This window comes from Toxorhynchites rutilus, chromosome 3 (genome assembly GCF_029784135.1).
Source record: "Toxorhynchites rutilus septentrionalis strain SRP chromosome 3, ASM2978413v1, whole genome shotgun sequence".
Taxonomy (NCBI): Eukaryota; Metazoa; Arthropoda; class Insecta; order Diptera; family Culicidae; genus Toxorhynchites; species Toxorhynchites rutilus.
This window is the reverse complement of record NC_073746.1, coordinates 279146214-279167955: the sequence shown is the minus strand read 5'-3', so window position 1 is coordinate 279167955 and position 21742 is coordinate 279146214. Positions and strand designations below refer to the sequence as shown.

The window sequence follows — 21742 nt, the reverse complement described above, 5'->3', positions numbered from 1 at the left end:
CTTTTTTATACTTTTTTTTTACACTAATGAATCTTTAAAAAGAAAAAAAAATATAGTAGATTGTGTTCAAGACACGACCGCATTGTTGACGTAGAACTACGCTGTAGTTTAATTCAAGTTGCTTGTTTATAACTGCGGATATTATTTTATAATGCTACAAAAATTTTGAAATAACCATTCTACCAGTTTGGTCGCCCTGAAATGTTTTATATTGTAGAATCATTTGACGATAATTGTTTGATGATTCATTTTTGTGTTCGCGGAACAATACATGCTCGTTATAGGCGCAAATGTCATCTTTAGTGGAGAAAGTTTTTCTACTGGCAAGCGAAACCAAATCACATGCAAAATTCCAGAACGACATTTACTTTCTTGGTGACTTAATAAGCGAAATAAACTCTATCTGCACGCGAACCCAAATAAATTATTGACTTATTATCACTAATTGAATAACTTGGTATTCCCCAAATAACTTTTTGGTGCACAACCTTAACACCTACCTCACCATAGCGTCAGTTCAATGCATTGATGCAATGTCAGAGGCGCCAACAAAGTCTTTATGATGACGGAAAACAAACAATGTTAACTGCTTGGAAAAAGGCAGAATATTTGGCTCAGCAGAGATTCATTACTGATACCCTAGCGTAAATAATTCTCTCCCGCTATATCCCCTCCTTGTTTATATTTATCATTACAAATGGGATTTCAGCGTAGCGAAGATGCAATAGTTTTACGTACGGGTTATGAAGCACGCACGTATGCACACAAATATCCAAATATCGATGGCTTGAAGCAACTAAATATACACACACTTATCTCTGTTTTGCGCTGTTCTCAAAAGAAGCTCTTTCTGTTAATATTGTCGGTCTAGATTAGCTTAGATATCATCTTTTGTGGAGAGAGTTTTCCAGATCAATTATTCTCTTAGTGAGCTGACGATAGCCTAGCTTTATGATTCCCCACACAATTGGGTAGCTCAGAACCTTAATGCAATGGCATCAGGTTGATGCAACGATTGCAATGCTAGCGAGTGAGTAATTTGGTCTCGTCCACAGCACAATCCGAAACGAAAACATGTGATGACACAAAACAAGGAAGAACAAGCGATATTCATTGCATTGACTACAGAACGATACTGAAAGTTTGCCTTCCTTCCTGGCTTGAGACTTTAAACTTCTTCAGTTCATTCGTTTCTAACCTTCAAAAAGGCTCTTGGAAGACTTTATTCATAATATTACTAGGCAAATATTCCCCTTCGTTCTTCTTATTTTCCTTTGTTCACGGAGACTTAACATCTCACAATTTCCCCTTCGTTGCTCTTCGATAAGTTGCTCGTAATTGACAGCTTTGTTCGGGAAAGCACACAAATGGACAGAACAAATGTATGAGGAAATGGGAATGCTTCCAATTTTCATCAATTTAAACCATATGCAGACTATGGGATTGTAATGTATGGTATATCAAACAAATCTTAGGGAATTTCCGATTCGTTTGGTATGTACATCGCCAGAATCCGTTCACGGCAAAAATAGTTATTAACGTTAACTTTATGTCCTTAAAACGTGACCTGTTTTCTGATTTGGCACCCTTAATGAAAGACATAGTTCTACGTCAAAAAAACTAAATTATTTAGAATGTCATCAAAACAAAAGCATTGTAGATATGTGTATTCTGTCTTAATGTTTGGGAGATTTTGAATATTGTAAGAATTGCAATCTGAAATCTTTTCAAAAAAATTGAGCATATAGAGCAGGTGTGGTCAAACTTTTGGTCATTGCGGGCGACTAATTGTTCGAATGTCAGGAAACTACGTGAATCGGAGAACTTCGTCCCGCCCAAGATGTTTTTTATATGATTTCTCTCGAACATTTACGTTTTCTTACCAAGCGAACGTTCGTAGTCTTAATCAAAGAACTCTTCATTGATTGACCTTATAATTGGTCGTTCACAGTTTTTAATATATACTTTTACCTGGTACTTCTACCAAAACTCGTCATTATAACATAAATTTATTTCAAGACACAATTTTCGCTCAAGATTCTTGATTCACTTGTAAATAACATGCTTCTTCGTTACAGAGAATACGTTTGAAACAGAAATATAAATTTTTATTCATAATTTTTTTTTTCAAAGCGTATTATTCCACCTGAGAATCTCTTGCCTTTTTCGGTTCACACCAACAGAACACGAAGCTTAACTGCGCAAACGCGAAGTTCAATTGGACCAACAACGATTTCATTATAGATTATATAAATTTTATTTTTTGAGCTTACCCTCAGAATTAAAAAAAAAACAAATACAACAAATACAACAAAATAATACAACAAAGACGGCTCAAATTTGACCAGTCATTCCTCAGGTTGGCTTTCCATTTTTACTTATATAGATAGAAGATATAGAAGTTCGTTATTCCATCTGAAAATCCATTTACACTTTCGATTCATTCTATTTTCAATTTCGTTAGCTATTTAAATATCGAATGGACTAACAACGCGTATCACGATGTGATTGTAAAACATATGGGAATTATTTTTTCCAAATCACTTTCCTTCAGAGTTTTCTGGAAATTTTCCGATTTTTCTCTCCATAACATTGATCTACGGACAGAGATGAATACAACAAAATAAAGACGGCTTACATCGGACGATTCTTTCCTCGGGTTTCGCGCTTACCAACACATTTGGCGTACCATTTTTATTTATATATATATATGTTAACCTGAATCTAAGTAAATCCTAAGTTGGATGGCTTCCAATTGTAGCAAGGGCAACTGTATTGGACTATATTTTCGAAACACGAAATAGAGTGACCCTGTACAACAAATTCGGTTCCCAATGCAAACCTGCTTTTGGTAGAGTTCTGAATTTTCTTTGATAGGAGGGGAAGAAAGTTCGAAACCCACCAGTGGAGGTCCCCTTTGGATCTCAAGATTGGGTTTACCTTGTGATTTTTCAGAATTTTCCAGTCTTTTTGACTCGTATCCTGATATCCTGAAAAATACCCAATTTTGCCCGATTTATCTGAATTAATCCTGATTTTTCCAAATTTTTGAGCTTTTTACTTTATCACAATGAAGATTACCCATAGTAAATATACCGGGATTCCTGTCAAAGTTTTTCTGGTTGGAAATGGGAACTGTCAGAATAGCTTACATATAAAAGCTCTCTTGTCCTCGCTTCTATAATAGTTGCTCTTTCTTCCCTTTATTATTTACGTTATCCAAGGCACAGTGTCGACATTTATTAAAGTTTGAAGCTGACATAAAGGAGTGATTCTCTATAAGATTGGCATGCTCGAATGTTATATTTTTATATTTTGTTATAAAGGGTGTGTCACATCAAATTGCATCACGGAAAAAAAGCTGTAGAAATTTAATTTTTAGGAATTATATCTTCAGCTTCCGCTTATAATCAGATAAGAGTGTATAGATCACGTTGGCCATGCTTCACTGTAAATTTTTCGTAAATTTGGAAAAATGTCGTCGAACGAAAAAGAGCGTCGTGATTAAATCCTGCGCACTCATTTCGAGAATCTGAAGTTGTCACATCGGGACATCGGTAAGATGCTGGGAATCGTCCAATCCACGGTCAGCAGAGTACTAAAACGATACTTCGAGAACCTAACCATCGACCGGAAGGTGAAGAACGGCAAAAATGGATGCTCCGTCAGTGAAAAAGATCACAAGCGCGTAGTTAAGCAGTTTAGACGTGATCCGAGAAGTTCGGTCCGGGATGTCGCCAATAAGCTGAATTTGTCAAGTTCATTCGTCCAGCGGACCAAGCAGCGGGAGGGCCTGCGTACATACAAGGTTCAGAAGGCTCCTAACCGCGACGAAAGGCAAAACATGGTGGGGAAGACGCGAGCCCGGAAGCTGTACACCGAAATGCTGACGAAGCCGCATTGCCTGGCAATGGACGACGAAACCTACGTCAAAGCGGACTTTCGTCAGCTGCGAGGCCTGTTGTTCTTCTCCGCAGAGGACAAATTCAGCGTTCCGGAGGAGATTCGCAAGCAGAAACTATCCAAGTTTGCCAAAAAGTACAAGGTGTGGCAAGCGATCTGCTCTTGTGGAAAGCGGAGCGCCCCCTTCGTGATGACCGGCACGGTAAACGGGCAGATTTACCTTAAGGAGTGCCTACAGAAGCGCTTACTACCACTGTTGAAGCAGCACGAGGGCCCGACCATCTTCTGGCCGGATCTCGCTTCGTGCCACTATTCAAAGGACGTGTTGGAGTGGTACGAATCCAACGGGGTCACCTTCGTGCCAAAGGAAATGAACCCGCCCAACGCGCCGGAGCTTCGCCCAATAGAGAAATATTGGGCGATTATGAAGCAGGCCCTCCGGAAGAACCCAAAAGTTGTCAAATCGGAGGCGGACTTCAAGAGAAAATGGATTTCTGTTAAAAAAAAACTACAACCTGACGTTGTACAGAACCTTATGGACGGGGTAAAGAGGAATGTGCGAGCATACGGGCTTGGGCTCGAAGTATGAATAAAAAGAAAATGCCAAAAGTTGTTTAATAGTTTTTATTTTACTGTCTAAAATTTTCAAAAGGATCGGTCTACTGGGCGAATTTCTACAGCGTTTTTTCCGTGATGCAATTTGATGTGACACACCCTTTATTTTGAATGAAATTAATTATATGATGTCTTTTGAATCCCTGCGTCACACAATATACTATATATTCATCCTCACTTGAAGAAACCTCTTTCACTGTGGGGAGGCTGAGGCATTTATCATCCGTAATGGGAATAAATCTCAGACCGTGCAATGCTCTCGACATTATGACAACACACTCCGCAGAGTGCCCGCAAGAAACGACGAATTACCGTTACGACCCGGCTGGGAAATACCCGGCACTAAATTTCAATTGCATAAAAACGTACCGTCGTTGGGAGTGAGAACGGGTAAAAAAAAGCTTTCAAATTTTTTGTTGAATGTCTATCGCAAATTAGAGTGGAACGCACTTCTGATTATGTAGATATGTTCGCTAATAATTAACTTACAAGTGTTCAGATAATTGTTGAAAAGTATAAATTTTTCACTGAACTCTAATGAAAGATGACCCATTCTCAATGAAAATGGGTCAAAGTAATGTATGTTGTTTTCTTTTCAAAAATATGTTTATAAATCAATTTCTTAATAAGTTCAAGATAATTTGACAACATGTAAGTGTCTTGATTGATTATTTGAGTCTGCCGTCGACGATGTCTACTCCCTATGATGCTGCTTCCTGATGGGATATCAAACTTCTTTCGTCACTTTTGTGTGCCGCCCTCATCAACTATCTCTCGCTTCGAATCGAGTAATTACGCGATTCCTCTGTTCTCAATTCTTTCTGGTGATCTTGGAACAGGTGAGATGCTCTTTTGTAACTGTTACGGGTGGTAACAACGGATATGGGTTTTCTTCCGTGATTATAATCTCAAAACGATGTTTCTAATGTTCATAATGTTCATTATAATTTTCCTGCAAATTCAAATACATAATAGATTGTATTGGTTCTATTTCATTTACATATGTATCTTATTTATCTTTATGTGTTCCTAATCTCTATTAAATTTGCATGCGAAATATGTTGAATTGCTAGTTGTAAGTTAAATTCATAGTTGATAGATAGGTTTACACACGTTTAGTCCCCTTATTGTTACTTCTTAAATTTAATTTAGTTTTAAGAGCAATCTTCAATTTTAGTCTTATGTCTTATGTAGTCTTATGTAGGTTAACCTCACGATAATACGCAAGAATGACTATAGATTAGGATTACTCTAGTTTTAAGTTCATTTTAATTTGAAGTATACTCACTAAATAATGTAAGTTTTAATATAAGCTATTCCAGAATAGTATTTAGTTTCTTAAGTTCTAATTTAATTGAACATTGACACACGTTTTCTCCTTCCTATAGCTTTTGTTTGTCTATTGCTTGTCCGCCCGATGACAGACTTATGATGCTTGACAAACTGATGGTCTGGATACTGGATAGTGAAGGTGCGCAGCCAGGCAAAGATGGCCAACAGTAACAACTTCACAGTAATCGGATAAATGCCACATTTCTTGAATCCCGAAATCAAAATTGTCTTTATGGTTTTCAATTATCGGCTTCAGCAATCCTGGAAAATGAGGCTTCTACAAAGTTGTCGCTGAGGAAACGCTTTTCTTCTTATACGTGCGAAGAATTTGTCTCCAAGTCTAGGGGCGAGATAATGATCGTTGAATTTGGAGAATTGCTACTAATTGGGAGTGTATTAGTGCATTTTGCATGTACATCGCAACTTAGGCCATCTACACACTAGGCAACCTAGGTTGAAAAACAACTTAACGAATATGTCAAAAAAAAATTCAGAGCATGTGTAATCAAATGGGAGCATACACACTAGGCAACTGGAAATTTAGGTCGGACCAACTTTTTCGATTCATCCTAGCGCGCGCGATGTGTGTCGGCATCCTTTTCGTTCAATTGTTGTTGACATTTCAATTTCTGCGTTCGTTGAGTTTCAATCATGGACGCCAGGGGATTTTTTTCAGATGTTTTCACATTGTACAAAAAAATGTCTTCACAGTCACATTGAAGGAAACTAAAATTCATAACTAACATAATTTTGAACAATGGTTGATAGATTATTCAAGGTTTATAATAATCGTTGTATATAGAGCATTCATTAAACTTACCTTGAGGTTTTGAAGTTTATTTCAATAAATGTGAAAAATATAAATATATATAGCGCGACCACGAACTAAATTTAAAAATGAAGTAATAAATGTTCTATGAATGTGGACTAGATGGCAAAGATGGCAAAGAATAGCATGGATAACTCTCATTTGTAATTTATTTTTAAATAACTCAATTTGTTTATTTCAGCTTTGAAGTTTAGGCTAATTATTGTGAAACGGTAAAAAGTGGTTGTGAAAAACAAGCGAGTGAATGACACCGAGATAAAACTCTCGATTGATTACTAAGGACAAAAGTAAGCAAGTGATAAAATGTGAGCGGATTACACTAAGACAAAAGTTTTATTTTTGACGTGGGACTACGTCTAACCGGAGTATATGGGGGGTAAAATGAAAACCTAAACATAGAACATGCAGGAAAAAATGAAATATTCCGAATGCTTATAGCTTGAACATTTCTTATTGGATCGGAAAGATGTTTGCATCAATTGATACTGAATATTTCTACGCTTCTATCGCAATTAATAAAACGTTATTTTCATTAGATAAACAATTGAATAACAGTAAAATGTTAAGCGTTATCTAAACGCCTTAACTACCTCGTTTTGATTGGCCCGATTTACGGTTTCCCCAACACAGCCATTAAAACCCAGCAGCCTTAGGGAAATCGGCATTGCAAACACATGAAAGTATGGGGACTTTTATTCGCACCGAAATATGTTCCCTAACACAGACTTCAAAACCAAGTAGCGTTAGAGAAATCGGCATTGCAAATACATGAAAGTCGGGGGTATTTTTGTTCCGACTGAAATTTGTTTGCCTAACACAGACTTCAGAACCAAGGTGTCTGAGAAAATTAGCATTGCATATTCATGCAGGTCAGTAGTATTTTTGTCCCGACTGAAATGGGTTTACCTAATAAAGACTTCTAAACCAAGGTACCTGGGGAAATCGGCATTGCAAATACATGCAAATCAGGTCATTTTTGTTCTGACTGAAATGTGTTTGTCTAACACATCATACCAAACGTAAAAGACTTGTCATTGAATTTACTTGTAACGAAGAACATAATCTATTGCATGAATTGACCTTACATGGTATTATACAATCTTTTTACTCACAAAGCAAATATATTGAATTCAATTGTTCCATCTAAGAGATATTACTAATCATCAGCAACGGATGGAGGCTAGTTTTTAACATTACAGTTCTGAATTCGTACCACCTACGATATTGATCAACTTGCTCAAATATATAGCAAATATATTGAATTCAATTGAATTCGGAAATTGTTTCGTTCAATCAAAATTTTAATCAATACGAACAATTGATTGCTAGGCTAAGGTAGTCCCACGTTATCCTTGCGTTTTTTCATAGATATAACCTACCCATTTTTTGGGTCGATTTTATGAAACAAATATCTCCGAAAAATTCAGATACACTATCATACTGAAATGCTTTCACATACTTTATAATATCTCCAAAACGTCTTCACAGAATCAAATGTCCTCGCAGTATGTTAAATGTCTTCAAAATTAAAATATTTCTTCAAACCTGGCATCTCGGGCTGTAGCATTTTCGGAAAAGTACATCCAGGAATGCCATACAAACAGATTTTTCTGTATAGTGCAAATTGTATTTCAAGGATTCCGTTTTGATTCCATTATAGAGTTTTAAAAAGCGGCGAATACATTCAATTTTATGCTATTTGCAAAAATGAAATACTTTTGTATTCTAATTTCGCTCATGTTAGGAAAAATCTCATGTGAAGTTGCATTTTTTTCAAAAACATTTTTCGTAAATTGCTCCTCATATGATTTCTTTCAGTAGTTAAAGAAACGGCATCACTGCCAGTGTATGATGACGGATGAAAATTTAACGATTTCATCACGTTTGAGTTGCCTTAATGTGCAGAGCTGAGTTAGAGATGCGATTGACATCGCCAACATAGATCGGGTTGCGGTTGCCCAATGGGTGGAAAGCTTAAAGGGTGTGTCACATCAAATTGCATCACGGAAAAAACGCTGTAGAAATTCGCCCAGTAGACCGATACTTTTGAAAATTTTAGACAGTAAAATAAAAACTATTAAACAACTTTTGGCATTTTCTTTTTATTCATACTTCGAGCTCAAGCCCGTATGCTCGCACCTTCCTCTTTACCCCGTCCATAAGTTTCTGTACAACGTCAGGTTGTAGTTTTTTTTGAACAGAAATCCATTTTCTCTTGAAGTCCGCCTCCGATTTGACAACTTTTGGATTCTTCCGGAGGGCCTGCTTCATAATCGCCCAATATTTCTCTATTGGGCGAAGTTCCGGCGCGTTGGGCGGGTTCTTTTCCTTTGGCACGAAGGTGACCCCGTTGGCTTCGTACCACTCCAACACGTCCTTTGAATAGTGGCACGAAGCGAGATCCGGCCAGAAGATTGTCGGGCCCTCGTGCTGCTTCAATAATGGTAGTAAGCGCTTCTGTAGGCACTCCTTAAGGTAAACCTGCCCGTTCACCGTGCCGGTCATCACGAAGGGGGCGCTCCGCTTTCCGCAAGAGCAGATCGCTTGCCACACCATGTACTTTTTGGCAAACTTGGATAGTTTCTGCTTGCGAATCTCCTCCGGAACGCTGAATTTGTCCTCTGCGGAGAAGAACAACAGGCCCGGCAGCTGACGAAAGTCCGCTTTGACGTAGGTTTCGTCGTCCATTACCAGGCAATGCGGCTTCATCAGCATTTCGGTGTACAGCTTTCGGGCTCGCGTCTTCCCCACCATGTTTTGCCTTTCGTCGCGGTTAGGAGCCTTCTGAACCTTGTATGTACGCAGGCCCTCCCGCTGCTTGGTCCGCTGGACGAATGAACTTGACAAATTCAGCTTATTGGCGACATCCCGGACCGAACTTCTCGGATCACGTCTAAACTGCTTAACTACGCGCTTGTGATCTTTTTCACTGACGGAGCATCCATTTTTGCCGTTCTTCACCTTCCGGTCGATGGTTAGGTTCTCGAAGTATCGTTTTAGTACTCTGCTGACCGTGGATTGGACGATTCCCAGCATCTTACCGATGTCCCGATGTGACAATTCCGGATTCTCGAAATGAGTGCACAGGATTAATTCACGACGCTCTTTTTCGTTCGACGACATTTTTCCAAATTTACGAAAAATTGACAGTGAAGCATGGCCAACGTGATCTATACACTCTTATCTGATTATAAGCGGAAGCTGAAGATATAATTCCTAAAAATTAAATTTCTACAGCTTTTTTTCCGTGATGCAATTTGATGTGACACACCCTTTAGTTGTATATATTCAATTTCATGCTTGACCCATTTTCACCCCCACTCAGCGTAAATAAAAAAATAGTTCGAAAATGCTGAAATTCTCATGTAAAAACGTTTCGCAACTATTGGCAAAATTTGTCAAGATGTTCACCCTCATTCCGGTCCACGATCGGCGATTGGATTGATTGGATTTCACAATCCGATCGAGTTCGAATATTTTGCATTCTACCCGTTCGCCTCTAATCCTAAAGGGCGGTGAATTTCGAATATCGAACTTTCTTCGCAGCAGTCAGACAACTGTGAAACCAAAACAAAAACGGCGAATGGTTATGAAAGTTATTGTTTCTGAGAATATAATTTATTGCGCATTGGAATACATTTGGAATAAAAGGTAAAACCAAGTTAAAATTATATAGATTTCGATTTAAAATTTAAAATTTTCGCCCAGATTATGTACCAATCGACGGAATATAGCATCCGATGGGACGCCTTGGGTAGCAGCTCGTATAGCCGTTCTCTCACAGCTTCCAGCTTCTATGGACTTTGCTTGAAGACAATCTAATTGGCGGGTTCTCGGAGGAATACTTGTCAGTCGATGTCCGGCACCTGTTGGTTCACCTTGAACGGATGCTGTTGTAATTTGCAAGCTTCCAGCATGAGGATAGCGCGTCGCAAATTGCACTTGGACTTGGCGGTAATTCTTTTCGCTAGCTCCGAAGAAACGTGTAAACTTTCTTTCTTCCCAATGTGCTGAAATGCAAATAGTGCTGATACATTCGAGAAACAAACAAATGACAATCTTACATTTGAAATTTCAAGAATATCCTCCTCTGATAGAGCCGGCACTCCACGGAGCACAGTACTCAAAAAGTTCAACTTAATTTGGGTATCGTTGCTTATCGGAAAATGACCAATGAAAGGCAGCTCCGGCAGGAGAAAAATATAGATTATCCTGGAGGCCAACCCAACTAACGACCGCCAATAATATGAAAATGTAGATGTTGAATCGTCTGATACCCTTCTGTTTTCCCAGTTGACCGGTAATTTGTATCAAATGCCCAAACGTTTCCACATCCTTCGCATCCTACTTAGAATAATCATTACTTTTGCTAATTGATAAACTACTACAGAGCCCTCGGAGGAAGGGCACGACTCATGTTCGTTATATGATAGGCTACAGGAACAGAAGCAGAAGAAAAATCTTGAATACGAGGAGGCACACAAACTCAGTATGAACGTTGAAAGAAAGTTGCTTCACTTCATGAAAAGCAAATGTATGAAGTAAGCTAAATACTATTCTTTATATTGAATGATGAGTTTAATCGAGCGATTACCAGTAAATACAGCAGGAGAAAGCCATACCCAAACCCTCAAAAACATCGTTTGCTTCTAATATAATGTCTCAGAAATCTGTAAGGAAACAACCGAAGATGATCGGTCATATGAGGAAGCAGTGAGATAAAAAAATGATTGAGTAAATAAAATTTATTGACATAACTGTAAAAGACTTTTCATACTTCATAGTGAGATTAATTTAAGACTCCGTTTTCCTATATACAACACGCGTTCGCCTTTGTTTGATCCTTGAAGGGTAGTGGTTGATGGCGCAGGTATCTGAACCAATCCATAGAGAAAAGAAATACCATATCCAAATACCAATAACATTTGTAAATATAAGTCGGCAACAGGATAGAGTTTGCGACAAAAATTAAAAATCAGTACATTGAGAACATGTCTACAAATTTGGAATTTGGCAATGATAAAAAACAAATTTCGAATTTATTCGAAGTCGAACGGATTGATAAATGTGCTTAATCGAAGTCGAACGGGTTACAAAATGCATCATTTTGCTAATTTCAAACCCGATCGGGATCCAGAATAGAGGTGATTACTAATAGTAACTTTCTCCGTTTTTGACCCAATCTCACCCCCGTCGACGGTAAGTCAATCCACCCACAAACACTGGCGAAGGATGGTGGAAACTTCGCAGAGGCTTACCTCTCCGATGGTGCATGTAACGCGGTATTTTCTCCACTGTCGACTCATCATCAGTCACATCGTCATTAGTAGGCCGAGAGGGAAGAAAAAAGGCGGCGAAATGTTAATTTAGTGAATCTCGAGCTGACGCTTTCCCCGGGTGGGAGCATTGGTGTTTGGTTGCGAACCAATGACGTTGGGAAGTGGTTTATGTACATATAAGGCGTTCACCCTGGTTTGGGGAGCTTCTTGGTGGAGAACGTCGCGCGTGCTGGGGGTTGTGGAAAGGCAAAATACGTGTTCGAAGGCGAAGGACACTCCGAATAGAACGAGATTTATCTTCCGTCTCCCAGCAGGTACGCAATGGGTTTCCACGTCTTAGCTCAAGCGCGAACAGCTGCTGGGAGCAGATTCCTATATTTAGATATGGATTTGTTCGGCTCAATATGGTTCAAACCGGGAAGCAAAACAACGGGAGGCGTCTTTTTTCGAGAGTTAGCAAATGACATACCCAGGTAGAACGCAAACACCTTCCAATGATGAATGGTGATTGTGTTGACAGAGGGTTTTCTCGGAATGCTTGTTCAAAGACTGTCTCCGGCATGTTCTTACCGTTGTCGGAAAAAGACGATAAGCTGAGAAAAAAACATTTTGTGGTGTTAGAATAAGTTTTTCTCTCACACGGAGAATCAAGACTTGGATACGATAATTTAAATGCTTTCTAGAGTGTGGTATGATTTGATAATTCCTGCCTGATAAAGCGTCAGGTATACCATCCAGCAGTGAAACACATCAGAACACCGTCATTGAACATGCTTTCCCGGGGCAGCTCAGGTCATGTTTGCTCATTAAACACGGAAGCAGAATCACAGCTCACGGCAGTGCGGCTCCGAAACCCTCTTGTCGCCCTCGAATCGTTCAGGATGACGAGGAAAATAAGGAAACGCTGTGTTACGCCAGCGGGAATCCGTTGCGCAGGGCACACCCATGATAAAGTGCCTACACGATTCTTTAATTAAACATAAACTGCAGGGGGACATAAACCATGGAAACAAAAACAGAAGGAGCTTATATGTAGAGTACAGTGGGAAAGCCCCAACACCTCCCTCTTGCTTCGACATCGGGATTAAACACTCTACATAACGTAGGCGAAATACGAAGAGGAAAACTGTTTCATGTGTCGAGAGATGAATGAATCTTTTCTCACGCTTTTTGGTGCAGTAAGATCTTGGGACGCTATGATGAGGAATGGTTTTGTCATGCATAACGCGAAGTTTATGCCTAATTTATTCGTTTCCATTAAGGAAAATACTACAAGAACTGAAGAACTGAACTGGATTAACATACAACTCATAGTCGTCATTTTGAATTCTTGTTTGAATTAGGCTCATGATTTCATTTTAGACTATCTTTTGGATCCAGAGTTCGCAGATTGGACTATGAAGGGAATAACAAGTAATCCTTTTCATAATTTCTTGTCAATCTTCCAAGAGATTCAATAGAATAGGCACAATTTTTCTGAGATGTCTTTGATATGTTGTCAGTAAGCGAAGAGAATTCGTAAGCGATTTTTTGACGTAGAGCTACGTCTTTCATGAGGAGGCCAAATCAGAGAACAGGTCAGGTTTTTATGAAATAAAGTGAACGTTAATAACTATTTTTGCCGCGAACGGATTTTGACGATGTACATACCAAACGAACCGTAAGGTCCCTAAGATTAGTTTTTTATGCTATATATTATAATCCCCCAATGTGTAAATGGTTTAAATCGATGGAAACAAGAAGCATTTCCATTTTCCCATATATTTGCCATTCGTGAGCTTCCCTACACATGCCGTCAATAACGAGCAACTTATCGGAAAAAAGGGGAAATGATTCAAAGTCCGTGAACAAAGAAGAGAAGAAAAAGAAGAAGAACGAAGAGGAATATTTGCCTCATGTTTGCATAGGATACGTAATCACCAACACCATTAGTGTTGGGAAAACGCAATTTTGTTGGTTTTTTTTTGCCTACAAGCGTAACCATGCAAATTTTCAATGAAATAATCTGTCCAGTTGAAGGATATCATCGGCAAAAAGACGCCCTAGGAGATTTTGCGGATTCAAACATATTTTTTTTCCATTTGGAAAATACTTGCGCCTATTTATGCGGACAAGCAATCGTTTCAATGAACATTTGTTGGCATAGCTAGACGTTATCACCAGGCTGCTCTGTCTGTTGCGTTAATATTTACATTTTCGATAATAGCCAAAACGTCTCCGTCGGTAGTTTCAGTTGTTATCGGAAAAAATCAAGAAGGTTTGGAAGAAATTTAGTGAAATTGCAGGTTCGTGTTTTTTCAATTAATTGAATTTGTAAAGGCAATCTGCAATGTTGGTAATTTAGCAACATGATTTACCGATATCACGATCAATCGCATAAAGATGGAGGAGTGACTTACATGAGTAAGAGTAAATGCTTAGTATGTGGAATAATTCGATGTCGAATTCGAGGAGTTATAATACTAAGAACCAATATTATTTCAATTTTACTACTGATCTGATTGTTTCATTATCTACTTGAAGGTTCAAATGCAGAAATTCAGGTAATTATAGCATTGAAAAACATAATTGCTTCTCTTTGTTCATCACAGTGCAGTGTACAGAAAATAGTAATTATATGAGCAGTGTTTCAATGGTTTCTTATATTCATCTATTAGGAAACACTAAGTAGTAATATACTATTACAGGCATGTTTGGACTCTACAAAGAATGTGATTCAAATGTAGATTTAGCTTATAGCATATAATACTGACAATTGTTGATTTTCGAACGATGTATGAAAGCTGTATGGAACTACGTCTGTTATGCTGACAAACAGTGATTTTTCGGAAACGTTTTTTCAAAATTGCTCAAATGTTTCCGAATAAAAAATGTCTGTTTGCATGCTGAGCAAACGTATTACATTGCGTAGAATGCAGCAGATCGTGCAGCGAATTTTTTAAACTGAGGTTCGGAAGTCGTAGAATCGGCTCAACACTACCAGTTGTGTTTTCTCGATCTTAATTTGATTCTCGAGTAATATTTCGAAACAGCATAATGGCAAATATTATTTTTAGAAATGAAATTTACCGAAATTACCGGTTATTGATTGTAAAATTACCGGTAAAACCGGTAACGTTAAAACCGGTAACGTTAAAACCGGTTGAAAATCCCTAATTACATGTCTTCGTTTAGGATTGAGCTGTGGACGTGACCAAATTACTTACTCGCTGATGTCTCTAGCATTGTAATCATTACATCAAACTGACACCATTCCATTAAGGTTCTGAACTACACAAATGTGTGGGGAATCGTCAAACTAGGCTATCATCGGCACACCAAGCAAATAATTGTTCAGGAATTTTGTGTTTGATTTGGTTTCGCATGACAGTAGCAAAACTGTCTCCACCAAGGATGACAGCTAAGCTAATCGAGACCGGAAATATTAATAGAAAGGGCTTCTGTTGGGAACAGCGCAATGCGGAGAACTTGAACAAAATAACAGCGTAGTTCTACGCCAACAATGTGGTCGTGTCTTGGACACAACCTCCTACAATTTTTTAACATTCTTAAAGAGTCAGTACTCTGTTAAAATTTATATACAATTTATTACACGTTACAGAGGGACACTTTTAAAATGGAAACGTTAAACGCTACGGACACCTCCAAACGGAATATTCCAATTAACGTCTCCAACTGTTCATCCCGAATAGCCTGATGCCCAAAGTTTGGAACACAATCAATCGACAAAACAGCGAAGCGACCGCATTCCCGAAAATAAATTACGTTGAGAAAACTTTCCCAATTATCAAAAGTGTCGATGATCTTCAGTTTTCGCGGTAGTTGTTTGTCTCACCAGTTTGTTGCATTAGTCATTTTCATTACAGGAATGAGACAATAATTCAGAGGATTCGTCGGTGCGGTTTTGGTTTCTGAATGACAAGGAGAAAAAATCATTCAACGGTAAATAAATCAAGCAGTTTCCGCGCAGTGACGAGTTGTCATTATTTATCCTTGTCACGGGATGAGATTATGTTTTTTTTTGCTTCTCAACTGGGGGCTCTGCATGCATCGAACATTCCACCATCGAATTGCAAATTTGGCGTATTTGCTTCTCATTGATACAGTTTTTTCATGACGACGATAAAAAGTAAACGGGCTTCAGTTACCATCAGCAATAGATGCGCTTCCAGGTTCTACGAATCATACTTCCTGCTTCCATTTCAAGTGTGAAAGGATAGCGATAAAGCGTCACGTTGCTCAAGATGGTTCCATCAGAGCCTATTGATTGTATGTTTCGTTCAATTTCGAAACACTCCTCTATGTCCCCATGAAACCCTCATGAACGTGGATTTCTCCCTCCTTTGCTATTTTACGCCATTATTCGGTATATAATCAGTATCAAATTACCCGTGACGGCTTTCCCAAATCTTTTGAAAGCTGCCGAAACTTGTTTGAAGCCCACGGCACGTCCCGGTCGCTGATGGCAGTGTCCCCAAAAGTCGCTATGAAAACTAACCATTGTCCATTGGAATGATGTTTGCTTACCGATAGTGATGAGAACGATGGTAGAATTTCCGCATTCCCAATACAGCGAACCACATTACGATACTCATCTTCAGTGCGCAAATGGAAATGGCGACCTGGATCTGGTATAGCCAATTGATCGACCGACTGGACGCTAGGCGCTCCGAATGGTATTGTAATATTTACCTTTCATCAAATCGCCCCCACTTTCGGAAGTGACTCTTTCAACCGTCACCATGAAGCTCTTGAGAAATCTGCCAACATACACCTGAATGTTGGAAGTCATGGTGCAATCTCGTCGTCGCTGAAACCACTTCTCGGACCTATCGACGATATCACTCGTTTGCGTTGATGGAATTTTGCTTTAGCCAATTTTCATGTGCCATTAGGAGTCATATTTGCGCATTACGGAAAGCGAAGGACACACTGGAGAGAACCAGATTTATCTTCCGGCGGAACAACGGAAACATTTCTTAACACCAAACAAGAATATGCCCAATCCCTTCATGATTGATCTTATCTCGATGATACTACGATTAATGTAACTTCCTTATTCTCCTCTATTATTGGGTAAACATCCATCAAAATTTCTAAGATACATAACGGTATTTCACATTCTAACATAACAATTATTTACGATTGATTTATCCCTAAACCTTTGATTCCCCTTACTGATAAACAAACTCTCCCCGGGCAGGGCTCACCTAATCCGAGCTTCATTTCGCGGTAAATGGCATAATTTCCGGTCAGATTCTACGGCAGCAGAAACCAGTTTCCTTCCTCTAGGAAACGGAATCCATTTAGCTTTACAACTTTTTGCCATTGGATTATTAATTTTCTTCCTTGCTCTATCCTTCTATCAACCTCACGCTATCGCAATGACCTTTCCCAATCTCAACCCAATTTCAGTGTGTTACACTTGGCCAGAACTTTTAGATACTCTATCAAACTTTTACGCTGATAAAATCGTTAAAATGAACATCCTTGCCGGGCGAATCTTGATTTTCTGGAGTAAGAGAAATTTCGTTTATGCTTTTACGTGTGATCCTTGTTACTAATATTGATGCAAAAATTGGAATCTGTGATAAAAACCGACCGCTACATTCTTGGTTAAAGCAGAAAATTTTACGACGAAAATTTGGTCAAGTTTATTTTATTAAAAAACTAGAAGTGCATGTGACCCAGACACGAACGCTCTGTTAACGTAGGACTACGAAATTATCGCTGACGATAGCAAACATTTATCAGATTCTTTAGTACAAATATTTGATAACACTGAGAAGGAACGATGAATGAATGTCTGTATTGAGGAGGAGCCAAACTATTCGCATAGTTGAAACTAAGCATAACTTTCAACTTGGGAGCAATGCATACCGCAGCCTTAGCGCTTCTCTTTACAAATCATACGTGCTTCGTGTGCAGACAAACTTACGTAGGAATCCAGGGAGCATCGCCAAGTGTGTGATCATGAGCTTTCACCGAAAGAAACAGCCAGTTATATTCAACTACACGATCGACGATTTTATTTTAGAGAGAGTCTGTCAGGTTAACGACTTGGGCGTTGTTCTCGATCATAAGCTCACCTCGATGCACACCAATCTGCATTAATCACTAAGGCTAACCGTCAGCTTGGATTCATATCGAGAATCGCTAGGGACTTCACTAATCCCTATTGCCTGAAATCGCTGTACTGTTCTCTTGTTCGGCCGATTCTCGAGACTGCATCGGTAGTATGGATCCCTTACCAGCATATGTGGAGCATCAGGATTGAGCGGATTCAAAAATGTTTTATTCGAATAGCGCCCAGGCATCTGCCATGGCGTGATCCCCGGAACCTGCCGCCATATGTAGCCAGATGTCGCTTGTTGAATCTGGATACACTCGAGAGACGAAGGCGTATTCAACAAGCTACTTTCATTGTCAAGCTTCTTTGTGGTGAAATTGATGCGCCTCACCTGCTCGAGATGGTGAACTTTCGTGCTCCATGCAGAATTCTACGATCCTCGTATTTGCTGCAACAGCTTCAACATCGATCATCGTTTGAGCAACATGAGCCGATCTCGGGAATGATCCGTACGTTCTAGTCAGTAGAGCAGTTTTTTGTTTTTGGAGAACCATAACCACGCTTCAAAAACAGAATTGTGAAATCCAATGTGTTCAATGTCAGATGTCAGACTATGTCAGATGAGTTGTTATCCAAACAACAATAAACAATAAACAACAATAGCAATACAAAGCCAATTTGAGCAGATTGTCAAATTAAAACTCAGTATCAACAAGTACTGTTGATTTCGTGCTGTCTTTTAGCAAACTTAAATACATCTCCAACACTCCCAAGAACACCATTTCCCAAAGAAATAATCCACAAATTATACTATGCAGCTCCTTTCACACAACGGCAACAGCCGATGCGGAACAAACCTTTAACTTCAGTTTTCCACAAAACGACAGCTTTTACCGCTGAAAAAAAAATTCAATCCGGTTTGGAAGCGCTGCACTTTCTGCAACCCACTTTTAACTTGGAAAAAATGCTCCACACTAAAATAGAATGATCGATTGGAAAAAAAAATTATCAATAAGTAGACTGAACAAACGTACCATTTTTCACAGGACCATTTTTTATCGTACTTTTTATCAATCTGTACCGTATTTGAGTATAATAGTTGCTTTTCACCAGAGATCAGTTAGTGAGCTTACAGATATTTATCGACCTTGTTTTCAATATCGATAGTTTCATTAGAATTCTTCAACGTGAAAGTGGAGAAGTATTTTTGACTAGCGAGGTACAAACTAGTTGATTCTGGTGAAATACAGGGTGCTAATTTTTTTAAATTTTTTTCGATTCTGAATTAAATAAGGCTATTTTGGAGAAACACAATAGAATGTATGGATTGTATTAAAGATCATTCCCAAATGGTCAGATATTCAAAGTAGCGTTAGTAAAAAAATCCTATTCAAATAGATGAACATATTTTGATTCATGAGTAGATACTGATTGAAGGAATTAGAATTTATGAGAAAAAATGTGGAACAAATAAATCTTGCAAGTTGCAAATCTGAAAGTGTAAATCTTTACAGAGATGGAAAACGAACTTTTAGAGTGTAAGAATTCGTAAGGTTCACGTATTTCAGAGTAATTCCACTCCAAATCAGCCAGCCATTGCCCCGAAATTCTCGTTTATTTAAAATTTGTGCGTATGGTGGCTGGTACCAAAAATCATTAGTTCCACTATCAGATGACCAATTTCAATTACGACTGTTTTTTTTTGTAAGAGAGCGTATCAAAAATCATTGATCTTTCTTTGCGAAAAATTATAACACGGAATCCAGATGTCTGATTAAAACATGATGTACGGAAAAGTTGTTGGAAAATCGATGGACTATGCTGAAAGAATGACATTTTAAATACACAGTTATAATAAATGTTCAGAAATTATTTTTAATATTATAAATGAACCCTTTTCAATTTACCGATATTTGATATAGAGTGGTGCTGTGTAGGACTCATTAAAACAAAGATATAAATTTTATGCAATTTCAATATATTGCGAAATCGTTGCCATTTAAGAGAAATAATCAAAAATGGAACAATTCACAGAAATCTCCGCGTTTATCATTTTCCATGTGGCAATCTCTTGTTCGAGAAGTTAAAAGTGTTGCATTTCGTAGTTTAAACCTCTTCTTATATGTCCTTTCAGCTTAGTACGGAAAACGTTTGGAGTGCAAAGAATATGTGGATAACGCAAAAAACACGACTCATTGTTGAGACCATGAAGTTCTGATAATTTTCAAACAGAATTCTGATTTGGAATGTTACAAATTTTATTGTGAAACTTTCAAAAAACATAATCTTCTTCACAACTTTGCTTCATTATCTAAATATTCTTTCTAGAGAAAAAACCAGAATCTAAAAATGTTTGATTTGTTTCATATTAGATGTTATTCAGTCAATAAAAGAAAATATAATTTTTTTTGGCTTACGTGTCCCGTTTTTATACCTGAACTATTTGGTCAGCCTACCAATAAGTCATTCGCGATTCATCAAACATTCAGGTGGCAACCAGACGGTAGCGGCGGTGAGTCTTTCTAAATGGTCTTTCGCAAACCGAAAGTTTAGTTTAGTTTTCTAAATTGGCTTTTTTCAAGGCTAAAGATGAATGAACTGAATGAATTTAAATACTTTCTAATTAAGAACATCATCATCACCAACTAGTCCGAACATACTAATAAAATCACACAAAATTGCTCGTACATCTCGTTTTATGTTTCGAATGAAGTAATTGCCATATCACATGGGTCAGCTGACAGAGAGTTATAAACGCTCAAAACCTTATTGATTATGTATTGTTTTGAAATGCCTTGCACCTTTCCCGTTCCGATTACCGTATCAAAGTTCTGCCATGTTCGAGTTCTGTACTCAGTCAGTCTTCGTCAGCATTGTTGTCTACAGCCTCCGGGATCATGTTTTGGGCGTCTTGTTTTGATTGTAGTCGCAATTTACTATTTTCTCTCGGAACGCTCGGAACGATTTCGATATCTATCTTTTGATTTTTTTTTGCTTCGACACCATTTTGATTACCGAAGAGCAAATTTCAAAATCTAAATACAGATCAAAATGATACCTCTATGTGCACATTAGGGTGCCATTTATGCAACATCACCAGTAGCTATGTGGATAGTGTGGTCGTGTAAAACAGCCTTACATTCCAGCCGACCTTGGTATGATCCCCGTTGACATCGTTTGGACATTTTTTTGGGTGCAATCCAAAAAGAGACGGAAAAAGAAAAAAGAAAGATGCCTTCTCCCATACATACAAACATTTTAAAGCTTTTGAAACAGATGATTTTTTTTGCTCATTTGACCCTTCAGGACCTGAAAGAGCATTTTTTCTGCCAAAGATGAAATATTTTCTGTTGACGCTAGTTTGGGTGTAGTGCCACGGACCATTGAGTTTTTTGTAAACCTAAAAATCACCGGAAATCGTGGTTTTCAAAAAACATTGTTTGTTGCCAAATGTTTTAAAATTGCATTACAAGTCGAGATTTATAGTTATCTGAATTTTTTTTAATCAACTTTTCAGACGAAAAAACAAGCACGAAGGTCCCAGAGTTGCCCCCTCCCCCTCTTGGGTGATCTTGGGATTTTAGAAAAAACTCAAATTTTGACCACTTCGCGCCACTCTCCTTTAAGTCCGATTGAGCTAAAATTTTGCATAGGGTGTTTTTTCGAGTTAGTGAACATTTTGTATGGGGTAACTTTTTGAAATTCGAGATGATC

The 21742-nt window shown here is 38.3% G+C and overlaps 1 long non-coding RNA gene across 4 annotated transcripts in view; it reads left to right on the top strand.

The window, feature by feature from the left end:
* LOC129779083 (uncharacterized) overlaps positions 1 to 21742 on the top strand; it is a 144067-nt gene that overhangs the window by 110044 nt on the left and 12281 nt on the right. The window lies entirely within an intron of this gene.